At 38.8% G+C, this 21,158-nt stretch overlaps 1 long non-coding RNA gene across 7 annotated transcripts in view; it reads right to left on the reverse strand.

Moving 5' to 3' along the window:
- The window catches only part of LOC137763953 (uncharacterized), a 298,397-nt gene that overhangs the window by 192,216 nt on the left and 85,023 nt on the right, over nt 1–21,158 (reverse strand). Inside the window, exon 5 of one of the 7 annotated variants that reach the window (XR_011073886.1) lies at nt 12,583–12,736. The exons of the other annotated variants lie outside the window; for them this stretch is intronic. This is a non-coding gene — a long non-coding RNA (uncharacterized lncRNA). Of the gene's footprint in view, nt 1–12,582; nt 12,737–21,158 lie in introns of those variants that run through there. 7 annotated transcript variants of the gene reach the window in all.

The following is a 21,158-nucleotide window of genomic DNA, read 5'->3' on the forward strand; positions in this document are numbered from 1 at the left end:
TCTTTTCCTTAGCCAACAGGAAAAAAGCTGTGCTAGTGAGTATCGAAGTCCTTTCATGACCAAAGTTAATTTCTGCTCTTCCAAATTGTTAATTCCCAATCCTTTTCTCTAAATGCTTTTTTATTATAGAGGAAGAACACCAAATAAAGGAAAAGAAAAAGAAAAGAAAAAAGTCTGGAAAGAAGAAAAATTGCTCGGAGGAAGAGCACCAAATTGAAGCTATTTAGGTTCAGAGATGCCCCCTACGATGCCACAGCCGCAGACGTTTCCCACCGATGATGTGGAGGAAGCGACCCATGGGAGCCACTTGCCCACGGTAAATAAGACTAAGGGATGATCAAGAAAATTAAAGAGATGCGCTTACTGTCGGACATGCTGGTCTCATAGCCATTAATGAACTGAATACCAGGGAAAGAGTTTTGTAACCTTTTTGTGACTCAGCTTTATTAAAAAATATTTATTACACTTATTAAGAGCAATATTATCATGGTAGGGGCAGTGAAATACACAAAGACACATGTCCAAAGTGGTGACAACAATATGATAGTACAAAGGGTCAAAGAGCCCAAACAACATGTGTTACAATTTGCTGAGAGAAACGACAATACATTTAATCACTTTTTTTAAACTTGAGACTCAGAGAGTAATGCATAAGCCTTAATTCTCCTAGCACATGATGGTGGAAACTACAATTAACTGTATTATTGCTTTTGTGTCTGAAATAAACAGGAAAGAGAAGGAACACTACATATTTTTACAGACTTAAGTCGGAACATTTGAACGGTTTACATTTAATAGAAATAATATCATTGCTTTAGTGGATTTTATTTTATTTTATTTTTTTATTTTTTTTTTAAACATCTTTATTGAAGTATAATTGCCTTACGATGGTGTGTTAGGTTCTGCTTTATAACAAAGTGAATCAGTTATACATATACAATATGTTCCCATTTCTCTTCCCTCTTGCATCTCCCTCCCTCCCACCCTCCCCATCCCACCCCTCTAGGTGGTCACAAAGCACCGAGCTGATCTCCCTGTGCTATGCGGCTGCTTCCCACTAGCTATCTATTTTACATTTGGTAGTGTATATATGTCCATGCCACTCTGCTTTAGTGGATTTGAAAACAGCAGTGTCTAAGTTCTCCAAAGCAATATGGTTTAAGTGACATGAGTCTTTGTGAACCTCTGATCCTAGTACCATGCAAATTTATAATGTGTAAGCACTCAGGGAAAAGTGTCATTCCATGTCTATTTTTTTCTAGAGTAAAATCAGTGCTGACAGCGTCGTAGTGGCAGGAAGGACTCCACCAGACTACCAAAGACACCTAACCTGCATCTAGTAAGGGTCGTAGCTTAGGTCTATGTTACTTCTTGCTACTCAGTTCCAGTCTCGTAAAAGACCCAATTCATCCATACTTGTCCCTGCCCTGTACATTTTCCTCTCAAGCAAATGTCATAGGTACGTATGCATATTACTATCAACATACTGTTTAGAAAAGTTACCCAAGCAGTCACCCAGGGCATAGGTCAGAATACTAAAAATCTTAAAGGGTGAATTAAGTTAGAGAGGGATAGAACAGATGCTTTAAAGACAAACAGAACTGGATTTGAATCTGCTCTAGCTTTTCCTTATTACATGTCCTTGAGCAAATCACTTCATTTCTTTGAGCCTTGGTGCTCTCCCTGGAAAATGAAGATTAAAAAAAAGACCTTCTTTGATGGATTTTTAAAAAAAACAATTATTGGAGTCTAGTTGATTAACAATGTTGGTGTTAGTTTCAGGTGTACAGCAAAGTGAATCTGTTATACATATACATATATCCACTCTTTTTAAGATTCTTTTCCCATATAGGCCATTACGGAGTATTGAGTAGAGTTCCCGGTGCTATACAGTAGGTCCTTAATAGTTATCTCTTTGCTGGATTGATGGATGGATAAGAGACAATTAATTCAGTGCCTGGGATAGTTGTTCAGTGAGGCTAGCTGTTATTATTAGAAAGCACTGATATTCCCTCAGACCTTTAAGTTTCCTTAATTGCATTGACCGGAAATGGGAAGCACTTAACAATCAATCAATAATATTTTGGGCCAGATGGCAAAGCAAAGACATGAAATAAAATATCCCAAAAGGTTCGTAGAATAACTGTCAAATCCCCAGGCCATTATTTTGTTACCTAGAGCATAACCAATCTACCAAATCAATTCAAGGTGCTTCAGAAGCAACTGTACCCCTCATCGCCTTTATTGTAGAACAGAGACATTGCACTAAAAATGAAAAGTATGCCATTTCATGTCCGCATAAAGTAGTAAAGAAACTGTCTCAGATAAATAGCATTTTCTTAAGCTTTACCCCAATCAAGCACAAATTTTTTTTCAATATTTTAACAAATTTTCCATCTTGTACTTTTTTTTAGTGTTCTTTCATTTCTTTCTGGTTTACAGCCAAAGTAATAATAAATTGAGTAAGAATCTTCTGAGTCTCCCAGAGACTGGAATGTATTGGTATTCTCTCAAGAAATCCTGTTCTCAAAGCTTCACATTCTGGATGCTTGATGAGAGAATTTGGATAAGTATATGAAACTTGGAATGTTTATTGCAATTCTAAGACCTTTTGGAATGCACCCACCACATATGCCTCCTGTTTTGATGTGCAATTAACATAGGTTTAAATATACACTTGCCCTCTGAAATTTACTATAAATATATAGCTATAGATACCTTATTTTTTTTCCCTAATGAGAATGTTAGAAATAGACTTTGTTCAAACTCTAATCACACTTAAGAAAAAAGTTCTCTTGATGTAACAGCAACTTTCAAGCAGCCACATACTAAAGAAAAATACCCTGCTTCTCTTCATAGCTTTTCCTTGTGCATCTCCAAAAAAACTAGCTGCTTTTATTCAAATAGGTTTTCCATTTTGTGAAGTGTTCAAAAGTAAAGGAGAGCTAAGAATTGGAGAAATATGATGGATAAGAGTTGTATTTCAAACTCCTGCTCCTGAAAAAGTCAGGGCCCACACTGCAGTTAATGGGTCACTGTCCTGTCCACTCAGAGAAGAGAAGCCAAACAGAGAAAGATGTTTGCTCAGGTGAGAGACTGAGTCCATCAAGAAAATAGGAAGAAAAGATAGGAGAGAGCGACTTAAAGACGGTCTAGTGTTCCCTATAGGTAAACATTTTATTTTGTTTCACAATGGGTAGGAAAACAATCTACTGTTTGTTGTTTTCCCAACTATCAGTATTTTAACTGATCAAAGACTAGGTATTTTATTTCTCTTTGGCCTGATTTGGGAAGAAAGGCCAAGGACAGGAATTCTGGGTCACTCTATTTCTAAGAAAATCTTTGTATTTCAGACACTCATGATAGTGATAAAATACACAGATGGGTTCAAAATGCTACCTCTGCATTTATCCAGCCAAGTAAAATAATCATTATCTACTGACTTGAAAACTGAAGTAAATGTTTCTAAGAGTAAAACCAACAATGCATTATTTGTGCTACCTGGAAATAAAGAATAACTAAATTTTACAAATAATACAAAAGCCAACTTCACTCAATGGTTTTGAACTTCTTTCATACTTAATCTATTATTTGAAGAGTAACCAGAAACTAGACCAACTAGCTTAAGTTTTAACTTTTTCCTCTCTCAACCCTATGTGCTTCTGGAAAAGATGTAAAACTACAAAGAGAAGACTAGCAGGCTTGCAGAAAATAAAAAATGGAAAGGAAAAGATGAAAAGACAAGTGAGGTGTGTTTTTTCCCAGTCTCAGACTGTCTTGTATAATTCAGAAGTGACTCTTCACTACCCAACCTGTGTGCCCACCTGAACCCCACATGCCATGCTACTGTGCTTGGGTCTTTTGTCTTCTAGCCACTGATTTTTCTCCCAGAAATCACATGTTGCCCCTGCCCCCCGGAGTGAGAAATATCTCCAGGGCTCCATCCATTCATTTTCCACCCACTGCGCAAAACTAACAAAAGCTACTAGAGGGGCTAGGGGTTTATTGAAAAATACTGTTGGTGTCAATTAAGTTATGAGAACATCAAGCCATAGGTGCACTAGGGAATTAAAAAGAGAACACGGGATGCAGCAGCATGTATTTTCAACCACACTTCAGGGCTGGGCAAGGAGGAATTAAAGGAGCCACAGACCAAAGACGTTAAGTAGGGAAGAAGAGGACCACCGCCCGCCATTGACAGAGGCACAGCTTTTAGGTTTCACTGGGATTAGTTGACTTCAATTACAAGGTGGTTTTCTAGGTCCCATTGCCCTTCTCATCTTTTCATCTTCTCATCTTTTGCAAAATTCAGCTTGCAAAAGAATTAGCCATATAAAAAATGATTTGAGTGACTATTTTCTCAATTCTCCCAGAGGTAAGCGATAGCTAGTGCCATCTAATTGCATAGGATAGTGCTTCACTCATTATGTTAATCGGTACCTTAGGGAAGGTGTTGACAAACTACCGCCACACAGGCAAAATCCAGTTGCCCAACTTGTTTTTGTTAACAAAGCTTTATTGTAACACAGTCATACTCATTCATTTATGCATTGCCTATGGCTGCTTTTGAGCTACCATGGTAAAGTTGAATCACTACACCAGAAACCACACAGCCTTCAAAGCCAAAAAATATTTACTACCTGGTCCTTTACAGAATAAGTTTGTTGACCTCTGCCTTAGATAATTAGAGTTTAATTCTTTCATGGAATGCCAGATGAGAAATGCTGCTGGTATATGACTGAAGCAAAAAGTAATAATAATCCAAGAAAGAAGCTCTCAGTCTCTGAAAGTCTACCTCAGATTTATGCGGGGTTGGGGGGAATGAAAACTGGAGGGACTATCTAGATGTGTAGAAAAACTTCAACACTCTGAGGTGGTAACACTAAGTAAAAATTTTTTAAATCTCTGCCTATTCTTTTTATGCTTATTTGCATGAGGTTTATGTTGGTAAATGTTTCCAATAATTTCTCTCCTATTAATTTTTCATTTAATTATCATCTCCAGTTTTTTTTTTTTTTAATCTGATGTGTCATGTCATGTTTGTCTTTGCTCTAGTCATTTCACCTTATTGGGAAGCTGATTTAGAAAATGCCATTTCTCCATATGTCCCTTGGAATTCATTCAACTTTTGAGAATATGACAATCTTCCTAGGAAAGAAGTCTTATGACATAGATGTGGAAATGTAACACATGATGTTGTTGAAGGTGTGGAGGAACAAAAACCTTTATGTGTGATTGATGAAATTATATGTTGATACAATCTCTTTGGAAAGCAATTTAGCAATATCTAATGAAATCACAAAGGCACATCCCTTTGACATAGCATTTCTACCTTTAGGAAATTATCCCAGAGATCCATATTACCTAAATATTTTTAAATGATGTATGTATGATGTTTCCAGATTGGTGACCATGTGGAGACTTGGGGAGAGTGGTGTGCTCACAGAGAACACAGAAGCTTCATGCCCTTTCCCCATAACTTGCCCTATGCGTTTCTTCCATTTAATTGTCCTGAGTTGTATTCTTTTATAATAAACTGGTAATCTAGTTTTTAAAAATAGGTACGTAAAAGGTTATCCTTTGAAGTATTTTCTTTTTTACCAAAAGATTGAAAACAACCTAAATATCTCTTGGTTGGGGGCTTAGTTAAGTATAGTAAGGTACGTACATATCTTCCACACACAAGTGGAATACTGTGCAACCATTAAATAAAGAATGAGATACACGTTTACATACTAATACGGCAAGTCGTTTGTTTATTTATTTAACAAAACCTTATTGAGCACTTACTGAGTTATGTTTTTTCCCAGCCTCAGACTGTCTTGTATAATTCAGAAGTGACTCTTCACTACCCAACCTGTGTGCCCACCTGGACCCCAACTACTGTTCTAGGCAAAGAGAATACAATGGACAAAACTAAGTTTCAGCTTACGTGGGGTACCGACAATAAACAAATAAGAATGGATATATCGATATTGTGTCAATGGGGTAAAACCAAATGTAAGGAGGATGGGGGGCGCAGGATTGTCGCTATTTTATTTAGGGTTGTCAAGGAAGTTCTCCACGTTAACGTGGCATTTGAGCAGAGATCTGAAAGAAGTGAGGAAATTAGCTATGCAGCTATCTGGGAAAAGAACCATCCAGGGATAGAGGACAGGTACAAAATCCCTGAGATATGTTCAAGGTACAGCAAGGAGGCCAGTGTGGCAGCTACTTGACGATGAGGGCTGACAGGTACGAGATGAGATCTGAGAGTCGGTGGGAGGAGGACAATCAGGCCATAGTGCACACTAAGGCAAACAACGCGGCCACTCTGAGTATGATGGGGGGCCATCAGAGGGTTCACAGCAAATGGGTAACATGACCTGACTTTGTTTTCCCAAGGGATCATGCTGGTTGATCTGCTAGGCAAAAGGCTATTTCTTTACTAGAAACAAGAGATGACATGGGCTGAAACCAAGGTGTTAGGAGAGGAAGTGGTAAGATATATTTGGATTCTGCATATATTTTAAATGATATCAAAAAAATCATTGCTGAATTAAGTGTTAAGAGTAATGTGTGCTTTAAAAAATAAATGGGGGTGATATAGATATATCATTCGTTGTAAATACACAAAACCTCTGGGAGAATAAATAAGAAATTGGTAGCTTGACTTGCTCCTGATAAGAAGAACTAAGGGTCTGGGGAATAAGGGTGGGAAGGGGGCTTTTCAAAGTACAGAATTTTGTGTCTTTTGAACTTTGAACCGTGTGATGTATAAATGATTTTTTAAATTAATTATTTAAACTAAATTTTTAAAATTAAAAACACTGTGACCTTTGATTTGTATGGACTACATCTTCATTTACTAGCCCTGCAAAAATGACTAAAGGGAAAACAAAAAAAACATTGAATCAACCCTCAGAAGTGTTCTTCAATAGTTCTTCCTTCAAGTTCATTCTTCTAAAACAAAAAAGAAATCCAATTTGAGTTACCAAATATAAACTTTTATTCCCTTAGAATTTGCCATTTACTTCCTATTGTAACTCTCTTCAACCTTTGGCAATTCTTGCTTTATTTTCATTTAATTTATCTTTTAACTACCTACAATTGTTGCCTAACATTTAGAAATACACAAAGCTCTCCACAGTACATGGAAAATGAAGTATACAGCCAAATTTGCTAAGGATTCATGAAGACTTTAAAGTTTGGGAAAGTATTATTTCGACATGAGAGCAATTCAGAGTATATGATAAATGCTGAGCGATAGAAGGACCACATCTATTTACCCTTAATATGCAGACTGAATAAGTCAGGGTAAGCTATGCTATGCTGTTGTAACAAAAATACAAAAAGAGAAGAAGAAAAACCTCAGTGGCTTGAAACAATATATTATTTCTCCTGTAATAGTTAAATATGATTGACAGTTTGGTTTGTGGGTGGGTGAGTTACTCAGGTCCCAGTGGGAACTCAGAGACAAGGCTATTTCCATCTCATGCATTACACTTCAACACCTGTCGTCCGTGAGAAGAAAGGAGGACTGTGGGTGAGAGGACTTTATGTACCAGATCCGAAAATGCATACATCACTTCCACTGATTTTTTATTGGCCAGAACTGGTGATATGACATACTACCTAGCTGCAAAGGAGCTGGGAAATACATCTTCCCATATGCTCAAGACAAAAAGAAAATGATTTGGTAAACATACAGTACTGTCTCTGTCCCATTAAAGAATCAAGAAAACACACAACTTAAATACATTTCAGTAATGATTTTACTCAATGCTGCCAAACTCCAAATACTCTGCCATAGATTATTACTATTATCAGAATATCCACATATGCCTCAAGTGGGTATTCTGGAAATCTATGCAAAGTTGCCATTTTAACTTATATCTTTCTTTAAGAATGTCTTGGGGCTTCCCTGGTGGCGCAGTGGTTGAGAATCTGCCTGCCAATGCAGGGGACACGGGTTCGAGCCCTGGTCCGGGAAGATCCCACATGCTGTGGAGCAACTAGGCCCGTGAGCCACAACTACTGAGCCTGCACGTCCGGAGCCTGTGCTCCGCAACAAGAGAGGCCGCGATAGTGAGAGGCCCGCGCACCGCGATGAAGAGTGGCCCCCGCTTGCCGCAACTGGAGAAAGCCCTCGCACAGAACCGAAGACCCAGCACAGCCATAAATAAATAAATAAATAAAATTAAAAAAAAAAAAAAGTGCAGTGAATTTGGGAGTCCTTGGGAGAGGAAAAGAGAGAGAATAGGAAGAACTTCCTGCAAAAGTTCTGCTTGAAATAATTAACAACTCAACACACAGTACTGGGTTAAATTAGGTCCCAAGAAGTTATCATTACAAAGTCAATCTCACTTCTTTTCAAGGAACCTAATATTATACCTTATGCTAAGGAATATATTCAGTGTTCTCTCTCCTTCCAGCAAGATTACAGACTGCTGGCAAAGTGAGTTCTTTCTTTTGTTTTATCTATTTGTAAAGTTACAGCATGGCCTTGCAGCTCAGCTGGATCAACAATTAGACCACTCTATACATTTTAAATCTTATAAGCAATGCGCCTGATTATTAGTAACTTGATATAGTTATACCTTCAACATGTGACTATCTGAATTCATCAAAGCACAATTTGTTGCTTAAGCTTTTATGGTCAATCATTAAAAGTGGATTTTCCATTTAATTTCTCAGATTTAAGGTAAAACTTCATTATAGACAGACTTCCATTTTTAAAATGTTTAATGCCATCCTATCATAACTCAATACCTGAGAACCCAAAATAATGAATTTAATACCTGATACTAGATTTTTAAAAAATTTTTAATTAACATGACTGCCACCAAAATTAAAAACTATTTTTTCACTGTTATATGGCCTTTCCCTATAGTATATAACATCTATATTATTAGTTTGTTAGAGCTTCCATAACAAAATACCACAGACTGGGTGGCTTTAACCAACAGAAATGTGTTTTTTCTCTGCTCTGGAGGCCAGAAGTCTAAGGTCCAGGTGTGGGCAGGGTTGGCTTCTCCTGAGGGTCGTGAGGGAAGCATCTGTTCCAGGCCTCTGTTCGTGGCTTGCAGGTAGCTGCCCTATCGCTGCCTCTTCACAGGGGGGTCCCTCTGTGTCCTGGTGCCCTGTTGTCTCTTCCTCTTCTTGTAAGGACACCAGTCCTACTGAATTTGGGCATCCCTCTGATGGCCTCATGTTAACTTAATCACTTCTGTAAAGACCTTATCTCCAAATAAGGTTACATTCTGAGGTTCTGGAGGTTGGAATTTCGACATATGAATTTCAGGGCATGCAGTGGGGAGGGGACGAGGACACAATTCTGCACATAACAACATCCTAAAATGGTTTCCACTTCCAAAGATAGAGGACGTTTAAGTACATTAATACTACCGCCCGCCCCCGGAGGCTTACTGGGCTCCCAAAGGCAATCTGTAAATAAGTGGACGGTTATATCGGAATCACTAGGGAAGCATTTTAAGAATGCAGACTCTCAAATCTCACCCCTGCCCCACCCCAGAAGTGTGATTTGTTAGGTGTAAAGTGGAATCTAGGAATGTGTAGTTTTGCAAAGTCCAGGAGACTCTGCCATGCTGCCAAATCTAGGAAGTCCTGTTCTATGGAGTCTCTCCTGCCTTGAGACATGGATGCAAGAGAACGCTTGCGGGGGCTCGTCACTGCTCATACAAAGCTTCAGAAAGGACAAGTAATTAGAGGCCAGATGGCAGAAGACTTTAAAAAACTAAATTCACAGCAAGGAAACCATAAACAAGACGGAAAGACAACCCTCAGGATGGGAGAAAATATTTGCAAACAAAGCAATGGACAAGGGATTAATCTCCAAAATATATCAACAGCTCATGCAGCTCAATATTAAAAAAACAAACAACCCAATCCAAAAACGGGCAGAAGACCTAAATAGACATTTCTCCAAAGAAGACATACAGATGCCCAAGAAGCACATGAAAAGCTGCTCAATATCAGTAATTATTAGAGAAATGCAAATCAAAACTACAATGAGGTATCACCTCACCCCAGTCAGAATGGCCATCATCAAAAAATCTACAAACAATAAACACTGGAGAGGATGTGGAGAAAAGGGAACCCTCTTGCACTGTTGCTGGGCATGCAAATTGATACAGCCACTATGGAGAACAGTATGGAGGTTCCTTAAAAAACTAAAAATAGAATTACCATATGACCCAGCAATCCCACTCCTGGGCATATACACTGAGAAAACCAGACTTCAAAAAGACACATGTACCCCAATATTCATTGCAGCTCTATTTACAATAGCCAGGACATGGAATCAACCTAGATGTCGATCAACAGAGGAATGGGTAAAGAAGATGTGGCACATATATACAATGGAATATTACTCAGCCACAAAAAGGAACAAAATTGGGTCATTCGTAGAGATGTGGATGGACTTAGAGTCTATCATACAGAGTGAAGTAAATCAGAAAGAGAAAAACAAATATCGTATATTAACGCATATATGTGGAATCTAGAAAAATGGTATAGATGAACCTATTTGCAGGGCAAGAATAGAGGTGCAGACATAGAGAATGGACATGTGGACACGGCATGGGAAAGGGAGCGTGGGACGAATTGAGAGATTAGGTTTGACATAAATACACTACCACGTGTAAAACAGATAGTGAGTGGGAACTTGCTGTATAGCACAGAGAGATCAGCTCGGTGCTCTGTGATGACCTAAATGGGTGGGATGCGGGGGCTTGGAGGAAGGTCCAAGAGGGACGGGATATATGTATACGTATAGCTTATTCACTTCATTGTACAACAGAAACTAACACGACAATGTAAACCAACCATACTCTAATAAAAAATTTTTTTTAATTAAAAAGAAATTAAATTCAGAAACTAAAAATTTTAAGTGACTTTAATTAGTAAAGTAGTCAAATTATTAATGAAATAAGAAGAACCTTCCTATTCACACTGAAAATTTCAAATGACCTTTCAGTGAGGAAAATGGTATTTTCCAAAAGAGAGGTAGAAATTGGCTCAAAAATCATAAATAAAAAATTTGTAGGTATGGATAGAAATCCATACACCTCAGATCACAAATTTATATTTATAGGGAAATTGATGAAAATTTCAACCTCAGAGGTTTAATCTTGGGGTTTCTGTGCCCCCTCACCCAGTTCCTTGGAAACATTCCAGGCAGGATTTTAGGATCTTAGGCAGTTGTGCATGTTTGGGGGTGGGAAGTGTTGCTTGAATGAATATCTCATAATATTACCTAGGTTCTTCGAAAGAATTAGTAACTCTCTTAATACATGGCAGAGGAGACTCGAATTGCTCCTTGAGGGTTCACATGAAAAGCAGCAGAGCCCTGACTGTAGAGGTCCCTAAGGTGGCAGCCATGGAGGGTCAACCAACATCTTTTGAGCAAAGGACTCAGAATTGCCTTACAGGTCCTCGGACCAGAAGCAGGGCTGTGGGGAGGAGAGGCGAGGGGCGGGGAGGAGAGGGGAGGGGCGGGGAGGTGAAAATACGTGCATTTCAAAAGGACAGAAAAGGGAATTCCCTGTCAGTCCAGAGGTTAGGGCTCTTCACTCTCACTGCCGAGGGTCCAGGTTTGATCCCTGGTCGGGGAAATAAAATCCCACAAGCTGTATGGTGCAGCCAAAAAAAAAAAAAAAAAGACAAAAAAGAAGAAATAATAAAACAGCTTATGTTTTCAACAGACGCATTTTAAATAAAAGTCTGGAAAAGAGAGGATGACCTTGGAGTTTTCTAGAAAGAAATAGAACATGCTCATTGTCTCCCTGACAGTCCTGGAATCAGTTCCATGTCTTAACAAGAAAAAGAAAGAAAGAAAGGAAGGGAGGGAGGGAGGAAGAAAGAGAGAAGGAAAGAGAGAGAGAGAGAGAGAAAGAAAGAAAAAGAAAGAAAGAAGAGAGAGAGAAAGAAAGAAAGAAGGAAGGAAGGAAGGAAGGAAGGAAAGAAAGAAAGAAAGAAGAGAGAGAGAGAAAGAAAGAAGGAAGGAAGGAAGGAAGGAAGGAAGGAAAGAAAGAAAGAAAGAGAAAGAAAGAAAGAAAGAAAGAAAGAAAGAAAGAAAGAAAGAAAGAAAGAAAGAAAGAAAGAAAGGAAGATAGTCCTTCTTAAAGGCACAATGCAGGAACTGAGTGATGACTTGTCAGCCACAGCACACACTTTTTTATTAAGAAAAAATTTCTTTACACTTAGGAAAAAACCCCAAAAGCACAAGTCACTTTGTTGTTGCTGCTATTCTTTTTTTTTTTTTTTTTAGAAATTCACGTTCTTTTATTTATTTATTTATGACTGTGTTGAGTCTTCGTTTCTGTGCGAGGGCTTTCTCTAGTTGCGGCAAGTGGGGACCACTCTTCATCGCGGTGCGCGGGCCTCTCACCATCGCGGCCTCTCTTGTTGCGGAGCACAGGCTCCAGACGCGCAGGCTCAGCAATTGTGGCTCACGGGCCCAGTTGCTCCGCGGCATGTGGGATCTTCCCAGACCAGGGCTCGAACCCGTGTCCCCTGCATTGGCAGGCAGATTCTCAACCACTGCGCCACCAGGGAAGCCCCTGCTGCTATTCTTACTGTGGTTTAATTAACAAAACTCTAAACAACTTAGACGGCATGGAGAACACATGTCAGCACCCTGTAGACCAACTTATACAGGCTTCTCAACTTTGCACTTTCCTTAATGTTATGGGTCAAATAAGAGTAATTTCACCAATTGTATCATAGTATCACGCTGTAAGAAAAGAATTCAAAAAAGAGGATCTGTAATTCTGATTAAGTATTCCAATTAAACTATTGCTACAAATACAACAATATATCTTCCTTGGCCTAATGATATAAGATATTTAAAATTAACTGTCTAAAAAGAACATTCATCTTAATTTCTCAGTATAATATGTTGTTGGATAGAAACTGATTTGAGTTAGATATTTTTTCCAGGTTTCCTAAATTGAATTATAACATTTTGCCTCTTGTGCATTAGAGATTAGAAACTTCACATTAAAAACTAGGCTTCATGCCACATACCAAAAAAAAATCCTATTCATTCCCAGTTTCTCTTCAGTATTTTTTCCATTACTCATCAAACGACTTTCCTTTGTCTTTTCACCTACTTTTGAAACTCCCAGGACCTTAGAGATCTAACGCATCCACTCCTCCTGCCTTTAGCATCACCACCTGAGTCCCGGCTACACTCACTTCTCGCCAGACACAGAAGGGCGTCTCCCAGCAGCGCGGGCTCTCTTCCCATTGTCCTCCACCGTGGAATCGGAGTGATCTGCTCAAAACTTTGCCAGCACTCACCCTACTTCCAGTCAACCCAGCCACCCACAGACATCCTCTAACCCACAACAGACACACCTTAAAACTCTTCAGTATCTTTCCACCATGTTCATGACAAAGCTAAAACTCCTTGAGTCAGCCAGCAAAGCCCTACAAAATCCGTGCCTGTGAAGTCTCCTCCTCCATCTCAGACCATGCTCACCTTCCCTCCTGGTCTTGGCCCCCTGACCATCTTGAAGTCCCTGGCACTCCCTAGGCTGTGCCCACCTTCTGCCTGAAATGTTCTTTCGTCCCTCTTTGCCTAATCATCATTCAAGGTACTTTTTCAGAGATGCCAATGACCTATGTTTTGCATAAATCCCCAGTAAATTCTATTTGAATTTCCTGCTGATAGGTAAAGCTAACATTCACACGTGGCAGGGTTTTAACTTGTAATACACCTGAATCTGTATCCTATGAAAGAGCAGCAACATGACGGCAGACAGCGTGAGACTCAGATGGGGAAACGTCTGCCAGGCTCACGTGTGGGTAACCAGCCAGTGTGTGAAGGCTGACCTGAGCCTATTGCAATATCTGTCTGTCATTACCCTGCACCAAGGTTAGCAAAGGGACCTCACATTGTTTGATCTCTTGAATTGGAAGTGCATCTAAAGAAACCAAGCCCCTCATCCACCTGAAAAACAGGTGTACTCATGGATATCAAGGAGGAGGAGGGAGAGAGGGAGGAGTGGAGAGGAGGGAAGAAGGGGAGGGGGAGGAGAAGAAGAGTTTTCTTTCTCTTCTATTGGTCCTGAAGCTTTTCCAAGAACTCAGACACTTGTAAAAGGCCCTCTGATGTCTTATCAATGTTTACTTATCTTTCTTAGTTATTGATGGTGGCAGGGAACAATGGTTAAATAAACCTCATATCATTGTTTTAGTGTCTCTTAAATGAGTGGCAGAAGGTTTGGGAATTTGGTCAATAGACTCCACATTTTTCCTCAGTAATTTAGGAAAGACTGTTTAAAGCATCTATAGAGACGGGCAGGAAATTTACTAGTAAATTTATTGAGGCTTCTGTGTATTGCTTTGGGTCTTGTCTTAAAGGAATATATCAAATAGTGAACTTGGTGGTAAAATATTCATTCATTTATTTGACTTTGATGGAAGAACTGTGATGATTTATTTCTTCTTTGAAAGCATGATGAGTATAATCTGAATAAAATATCATTGAGAACTGGATTTATCTGAACCTAGGAATACATTCTATTTTAACTTCAGTATAAAATGACTGTCAACAAAAAAAAGAATAAATAAATAAATAAAACAAAAATAATAATAATAAAAAATGAGTTTCTGTCAGGGTCAGGGGGTTCACAATAAATGTTACTAGATTATATTAATATCACAAAGCTTACTAATGGATCTACTGTTTTTAATTTAAATATCTTTAATTTCTTTTTAATTTCCAGGCTTTGATAATTTATCAAATAAACCACCGTGCTTTTGTTCCTATCTGCAAAATGACTGTTTTAAACTAGATTTGTGAGGACTTAACGAGCAAAAAAAAAAAAAGGATACAAACTCAAATTCTATAACTGATAACCTGATAGCTAAAATCAACAGTTCCTGGAATAGAAATGCCAAATAGCTAATGAAAATAAGAGCATGAAGTTGTAACAAATGAAAACACACATGCACTGAAGTCTCTAACCCTAGCTGCAGCTCACCTTGCAAAAGCCTGTCATTTTAAAAATCAACCGTATGTATAGCATGAAATTGAAAATTAAATGAGTTTTTAAAAATACAAAGGAAAGATCTATTAAAATATGGTTGTCACCATCATATACGGTAATGACAGAGTAATTCCAAAGACATTTTTGTGATGATTTTGAGGCATAAAGGAGTTAAAATTTTTCTAATAGCAACAAATTAATCATTTTAATAAGATCAAGATTAGCTATTTTACCTACCATTTCAGGCTACTATATGCTCAACTACACTGTCACTTCACTATTTAATCTTGCAAGGCCTTAATGCGAGGGACAAGAAATTTCATATGTGATGTGGAATCGTATTATGGCTCAGAAAGGAGGAAAACTTCACATTATTTATATAAAATTCATTTGGAGAGAATAAAAAATTAAGATATTACATTCTACCTTGTATTTGGCTGTTCAGTAGCTTTTTTAAAAATAAAAATGTATATTAATAATAAAGTAATGGCAATATGTACCAACATATAACTTAATCAAGAAATTTATTGTCAAAGTATTTCCTGGTTTGCTACTCGAAAAATCTCTTACTTTCATTTATTCAATTAAAAAGTAAACAAGCACATGCTAACATCAGGCAGGAAGAGTTTGTGCTTAGGGAACATAGAAACAAATAAACCATAATCCCTGAATTCCAGTGTGTCCTAGCACTGCTGACCATTTTCTAGTCACTTTTTTCCTCCTCGCGGTAGATGCCTTAATATCATGGAACCACTGCACATACAGAGGCTGCTTTAAGCTCTTGGAGGATTCAATTCATCCCTTAGCAAACACTCGTACACAAGTTCAAAGCACATTCAGAGAAATAAGTAGTGCTCTAGCTTAAAAATATGCAATGTCCCAGTATTTGTACAGGCCAGAAAATCTCCATAACATATTGACTGAAAGATTTTGTTTCCCAAAAGTGAGCCTCAGGTAGGGAGATGTGTACTGTAGTTCGACAGATGAGTAAACCTGTCAGGGTCAGGTCTTGGGGGGGAGGGAGGAGATATAGTAAAGGCACATAAAGTGACTAAAAGGTAAAATCTCCCAATTTAAATTAAAATTAGGTTAAATATTTTCAAAAGAGGAAATGCTGCTTTTCAGAAGAACTGGCTTCAGAGTTAAAATGGATTCCAGCAGAGTCCAGAAGATCATACACTAATTAATGTATGTGACACCCCAAACTGTCCACTCAAAACCTGAGAACACAGGAAAGAACATTATGCATTTAAGGGTCTAATTTCTGACCAGAGAAAGACATTACTCGAGCCATGAACTAAAGATCCAAACACTTCTTTTATAAAAGCATCTGTTTGCCCAAATGTGAGGCTGTGCAAGAGGCCCCTGAGAATGACTGCTGTTCCTTTCCAGGAAAATACATTCCTCTCCAGAATGTTTCACACTCTCAAACCCACCTTTTTAATAGTATTTTATTGCTTGAGATTAGTTTTATTATTTTTATATTTATATTTTATAAATAAGTAAATTATTACATACCTACTGTCTTTAAGGCTATGGACAAGTTATTGCATCTCTCCCACCCTGTCTTTTTTCTTCGTGAGGAAGATGAAGATCATAATTCATAGCCAATTCCCACTCCTGTTGGGAAGTGCAAAGATTGTCGTGTATATAAAACTCAGTGACTGGCCCACAGGAAAAGATCAGGAAAGGGTAGCCGTGGTCCGTATCCATCCTATGAAATAGCTTGATAGTGCTTCTATGCCCATGGTTTAAATTCAGTTTTCAGGGCAGTTTTGTTTGTGTTAGTTAAATTCGTTATTACTTCTATACAACAAAAAACAGAAAAAATAGAATTCTTCTTTAAAACTATTTCTTCATTGTTCCAATGAAATGCCGTAAACTTTTTATACACAGTAGACACAAAAAAGGACCTCCAGGATCACTCAAATGCTAGAGAATTTAAACTCCTTTTCCCGTTCCCATACATCATGAGCAGCGAGGAAAGATTTTATTTTTTGTGAAGTGATATTGCTCCGAAGATCTTGGAAATATGAAAGCAGCTGGAAAGCATAACGGAAATAAAACATGCAAGCCAACAGCCCTGACCACCACCACTAACACCAGCCACATTCAATTCAGTTTAGTCGGCATGAAAAGCAGGCAGAACAGCTGATGGAAAGCTGGAAAACTTCCCTTTATTTGGAACAAGGGAGGACTATTCAAACGCCTAAGATGCTCAGGACTGTGTGTGTGTGTGTGTGTGTGTGTGTGTGTGTGTGTGTGTGTGTGTATCAGGACAACAATATCGTCGGTTATATGGTAGGAAGAAAAAGGAGCAATTGTGCATTTTTAACTCATTGGCAAACTTCTCAGCCTAAAACTACAAGACTATGATTTCATTAGAGCTGTGATTAGTCCACTAGAGATGGCCACAGCTCTGTTTACTTTGGCCGTTTCATGCCTTCTTGCAGTATCTTTATCATCATACATGCTAACTGTTATTCACATTCAAAATAAGCACACCTTAAAGTCAAAGAAAACTATGCCAAAAGGGTGTAGAAGAAAACACAAAAAAGTACCTGAAATACACACTAGCCAGGAAACAGAGGAAGCAGTCCCTACTTAAAAGAATTATACTAGTTACATGGTGTAACCATCCTATTCCTGTAACCACACAGGACTTGGTATATTCTCCATGTACACAGGAGAATCACTCAGGAATTGTCACTGTCACAAACTGATGAAGAAAACTTGTAGTTGATATCTTACAAATATTTTCGGCAACACTCTGCTTTTACCAGCTTTGATTTGCTAAGGATTGCCCTGATCCCAGCATCTACCTGGAGAGATATTAGAAAATCTCAGCCACTCAAGCCATGGCCAAAGCACCTTCTATATTTATTTACAGGAGTAATAAATGCTGATAATAGATAACTACAGTCAAAAAACGACAGCCCTATAAAAGTTCTCCTGCTTATTTAAACGCCACCTGCGACTGAGTTTTGTTGGAGGTCGCTCAGCTTGCTAAAGGATCACAGGGATGAGACTTCATGGGCTGGAAACAAAAGGTAAGTCTGAAACGTCACAAGTGCAAACAAAAAATGGTTCGGTTAAAGTCAACTTTTTTTCACGTTGTAAGTAGCATTTCAGGTCCACGTTGGTTTCCTCAAAACCTATGTATAGCCAAGTCCTCATTAGCATTGCCTGGAGAAGAATACAATTTTCGTGCTCAGCAATTTTCTAACTTCTTCAACCTTTTTCACAATTCTGTACTCACCTCAGTCCAGAGTAAACACACTCTGACTTCAACTATTTTGCTCTCCAAGCAATTAGAAGCAGAGAACATAACTTTTTAGCGAAATCTGTTTTCGCTTTATGAGAACAAAAATCACGTTAATCTCAATATAAAAACAGGAGGAAAACAGGGAGGTCTTAACTTCTCACGTAAAGGTCTGCGATGCCCTTGAGGAAGTATCCTATGATGTTACGAAATACAATGAAATTACTTGTTTCTCTTCTTTCTATTTCCCCCTCTAGCTGCTCTCATGTTCACTTAAAATAAGACTCTGGAAACTCATGGTCGCTTTCATATTTTTGTTCTCTAAAATGTGAAGATTTTAATTTGGAATTTTGTTATAAACTAACTATATAACTGTGTTCTTATTAAAACTGCACTGTGTACTTTAGGTTGGAACTAAGTCAATGCACTGTGCAGCCCTGATATGCAAATGAGGTTTCAACATATTCTTTTCTATCCTGGTCCCCGTTCCTTTCAGGCTGCTCAGCCAGACTTACTCCAGATCCTAGATCCTAGGCTTTTCTTCTTCCTCCTTTTTACCCCTAAGTGACAACTCTATCTAAAACTGTCAAGTGAATTATCTGAGTTTTTCAAAATAAGTAGGGTAAGTATGAATAGCACAAAACCATTCAGCACAAACTAGCCATTTCATTCCATTCTATGCTGCTTTTACAACGCCTTCCTGCGAGGGGTGGAAGGCAGGGAGGTGGTGACAGCAGTGACCTCAGGGGATTAGCTTACTTTCTTCTTTGTTCATCTTTGATTAGCCTGCCTGATGTTTCCTTGACAGATCTTCTCCGTTGTATATCTCTTTGTACCTTTAAGAACGAATCTGCGTCTTACAAGCCCACTTTGTGTTCAGAGACTAAAGCAAAAGAAGTTTGTTTTGTGATGCGATTAGCAACTTTCTCATTGTAATAAGAATGGGGGCAGAATTTAGTAAGGGTACAAATTTGCATCTCCTTTCACCTCCCCTCCATGACCCATCCACTTAAAGAAGGAAAAAACTGAAGGGAAATATGTCAGGAACACCATCTTTTTTTTTTCTCCCCAGTGAACATCGAATAGTTATTTCTAAAGGCAGAAGATCTGAATCAAGCCTTTCTGTGAACATTACATTAACTGAAAGTAATGACAATATTAATGCCAAGCTACCCTAATTCCCTGAAACAAGGAATAGCATCAGTGGGATCCGGCAGAAGAGGGGAAGGACGTCCTAAAAAGAGGTCAAACCACTTTCTTTCAGTTTCTGATTCATTACCTGGTGGGAGGAAGGAAGTAACTACCGGCAGGAATAAATTAAAAACATTTTACACGGGGTATTTGTTGTTTTGTTTTGGGGTGGAGATTTTTTCTTTCTTTCTTTCTTTTTTTTTTTAAGGATATTTCTTTGGAAATACCCTGACCAGTGTGCAAATATATATGTTAATTATATGTTATAACAAAAAATTGAGGGGCTTCCCTGGTGGCGCAGTGGTTGAGAATCTGCCTGCCAATGCAGGGGACACGGGTTCGAGCCCTGGTCTGGGAAGATCCCACATGCCGCGGAGCAGCTAGGCCCGTGAGCCACAACTACTGAGCCTGCGCGTCTGGAGCCTGTGCTCCGCAACAAGAGAGGCCGCGACGGTGAGAGGGCCGCGCACCGCGATGAAGAGTGGCCCCCGCTTGCCGCAACTAGAGAAAGCCCTCGCACAGAAACGAAGACCCAACACAGCCATAAATAAATAAATAAATAAATAAATTTTTTTTAAAAAATTGAGAACAACACAGGGGTGTACTTGTAAATGGCGGGGTGGAGGTGAACGTGGGGAAAAGGAAGGTGATCTTCATGCAGTATTTGCCAATTTCCATGGTATACGTACCCCTACCATGGCTGGTTTCAAGCTACCAACATGATGTCAGCTGGGCACAGAGTTAGGAAGAGATGTGACAATAAGCTCTTACGAGCTGCTATAAACAACCTTCCACATACCACTGGGACTACAGTTAATGCCCACTGGATAAGCTTTGTTTATAAAGTGAGGTACATGTATACAGTATTATAGTATTACCGGCAACATTGTGCAACCATTAAAAGAATGTGATAGCAATTGCTAATTATAATTGTTGAGGAGGAAGAAAACTTTCCTCTACCATTCTAGGTTCTTCTGGCTGGTCTAAGAATTAAATTAACAAGAGACAGATTAACAGGAGAAAATCAAATTTATTTTCATCCATATGGGAAACTCACATACACGAGAGGTTTTGAAACAGAAAGGTAAAATGAGACATATATGCCATCCTGAACTAAGGAATGGGATGGGGGCCTGGGGCTTCTAAGGGCAGGAAGGTCATTCACAGGACGATAAAGAGAGCAGATGTTGGGTTGCTAGATGTTTTCCCTGCCATATACACGGGGCCTCTTAGATAAAATGTATCTCCCAAATAACTTTCTTCTGGGAAAAATCCCCAATTTAACTTCTTCTAGGTAGTTGAGGGAAGGGCAGTAGTTCCTCTTGAACATGAAGGGTCTCATTGCCTTTAGCTCAAAATAATCCTCATGCAAAAGTGGCACATTTGGGGAATTCTCTTCTGAACACCTACACTATTAATATATATATAGTATATTATTTGGATATATAATATAGTTTCCCCTGCTATCTGAAAGTAGAGCATTCCTATGAAACTTCTCATAAGCCAAAATGGAGTAAAGTGAAGAAGCAATTACCTTAGGACACATCTTGCTAATGGGTGCACAAAATAAATCAAGTTAAAGCACAGATGCCCACAGACACAGTTCAAAGCTATGGCAGCTTGACGCTGAGATGCTGAGTGCATTTCCGGGGGAGGAGCTTGGTGGTGTCACTCCCACTGCTGAGGGTGCTTGCTGCCCCGGAAAG

Source organism: Eschrichtius robustus, chromosome 4, assembly GCF_028021215.1.
Source record: "Eschrichtius robustus isolate mEscRob2 chromosome 4, mEscRob2.pri, whole genome shotgun sequence".
NCBI classification, from domain to species: Eukaryota; Metazoa; Chordata; class Mammalia; order Artiodactyla; family Eschrichtiidae; genus Eschrichtius; species Eschrichtius robustus.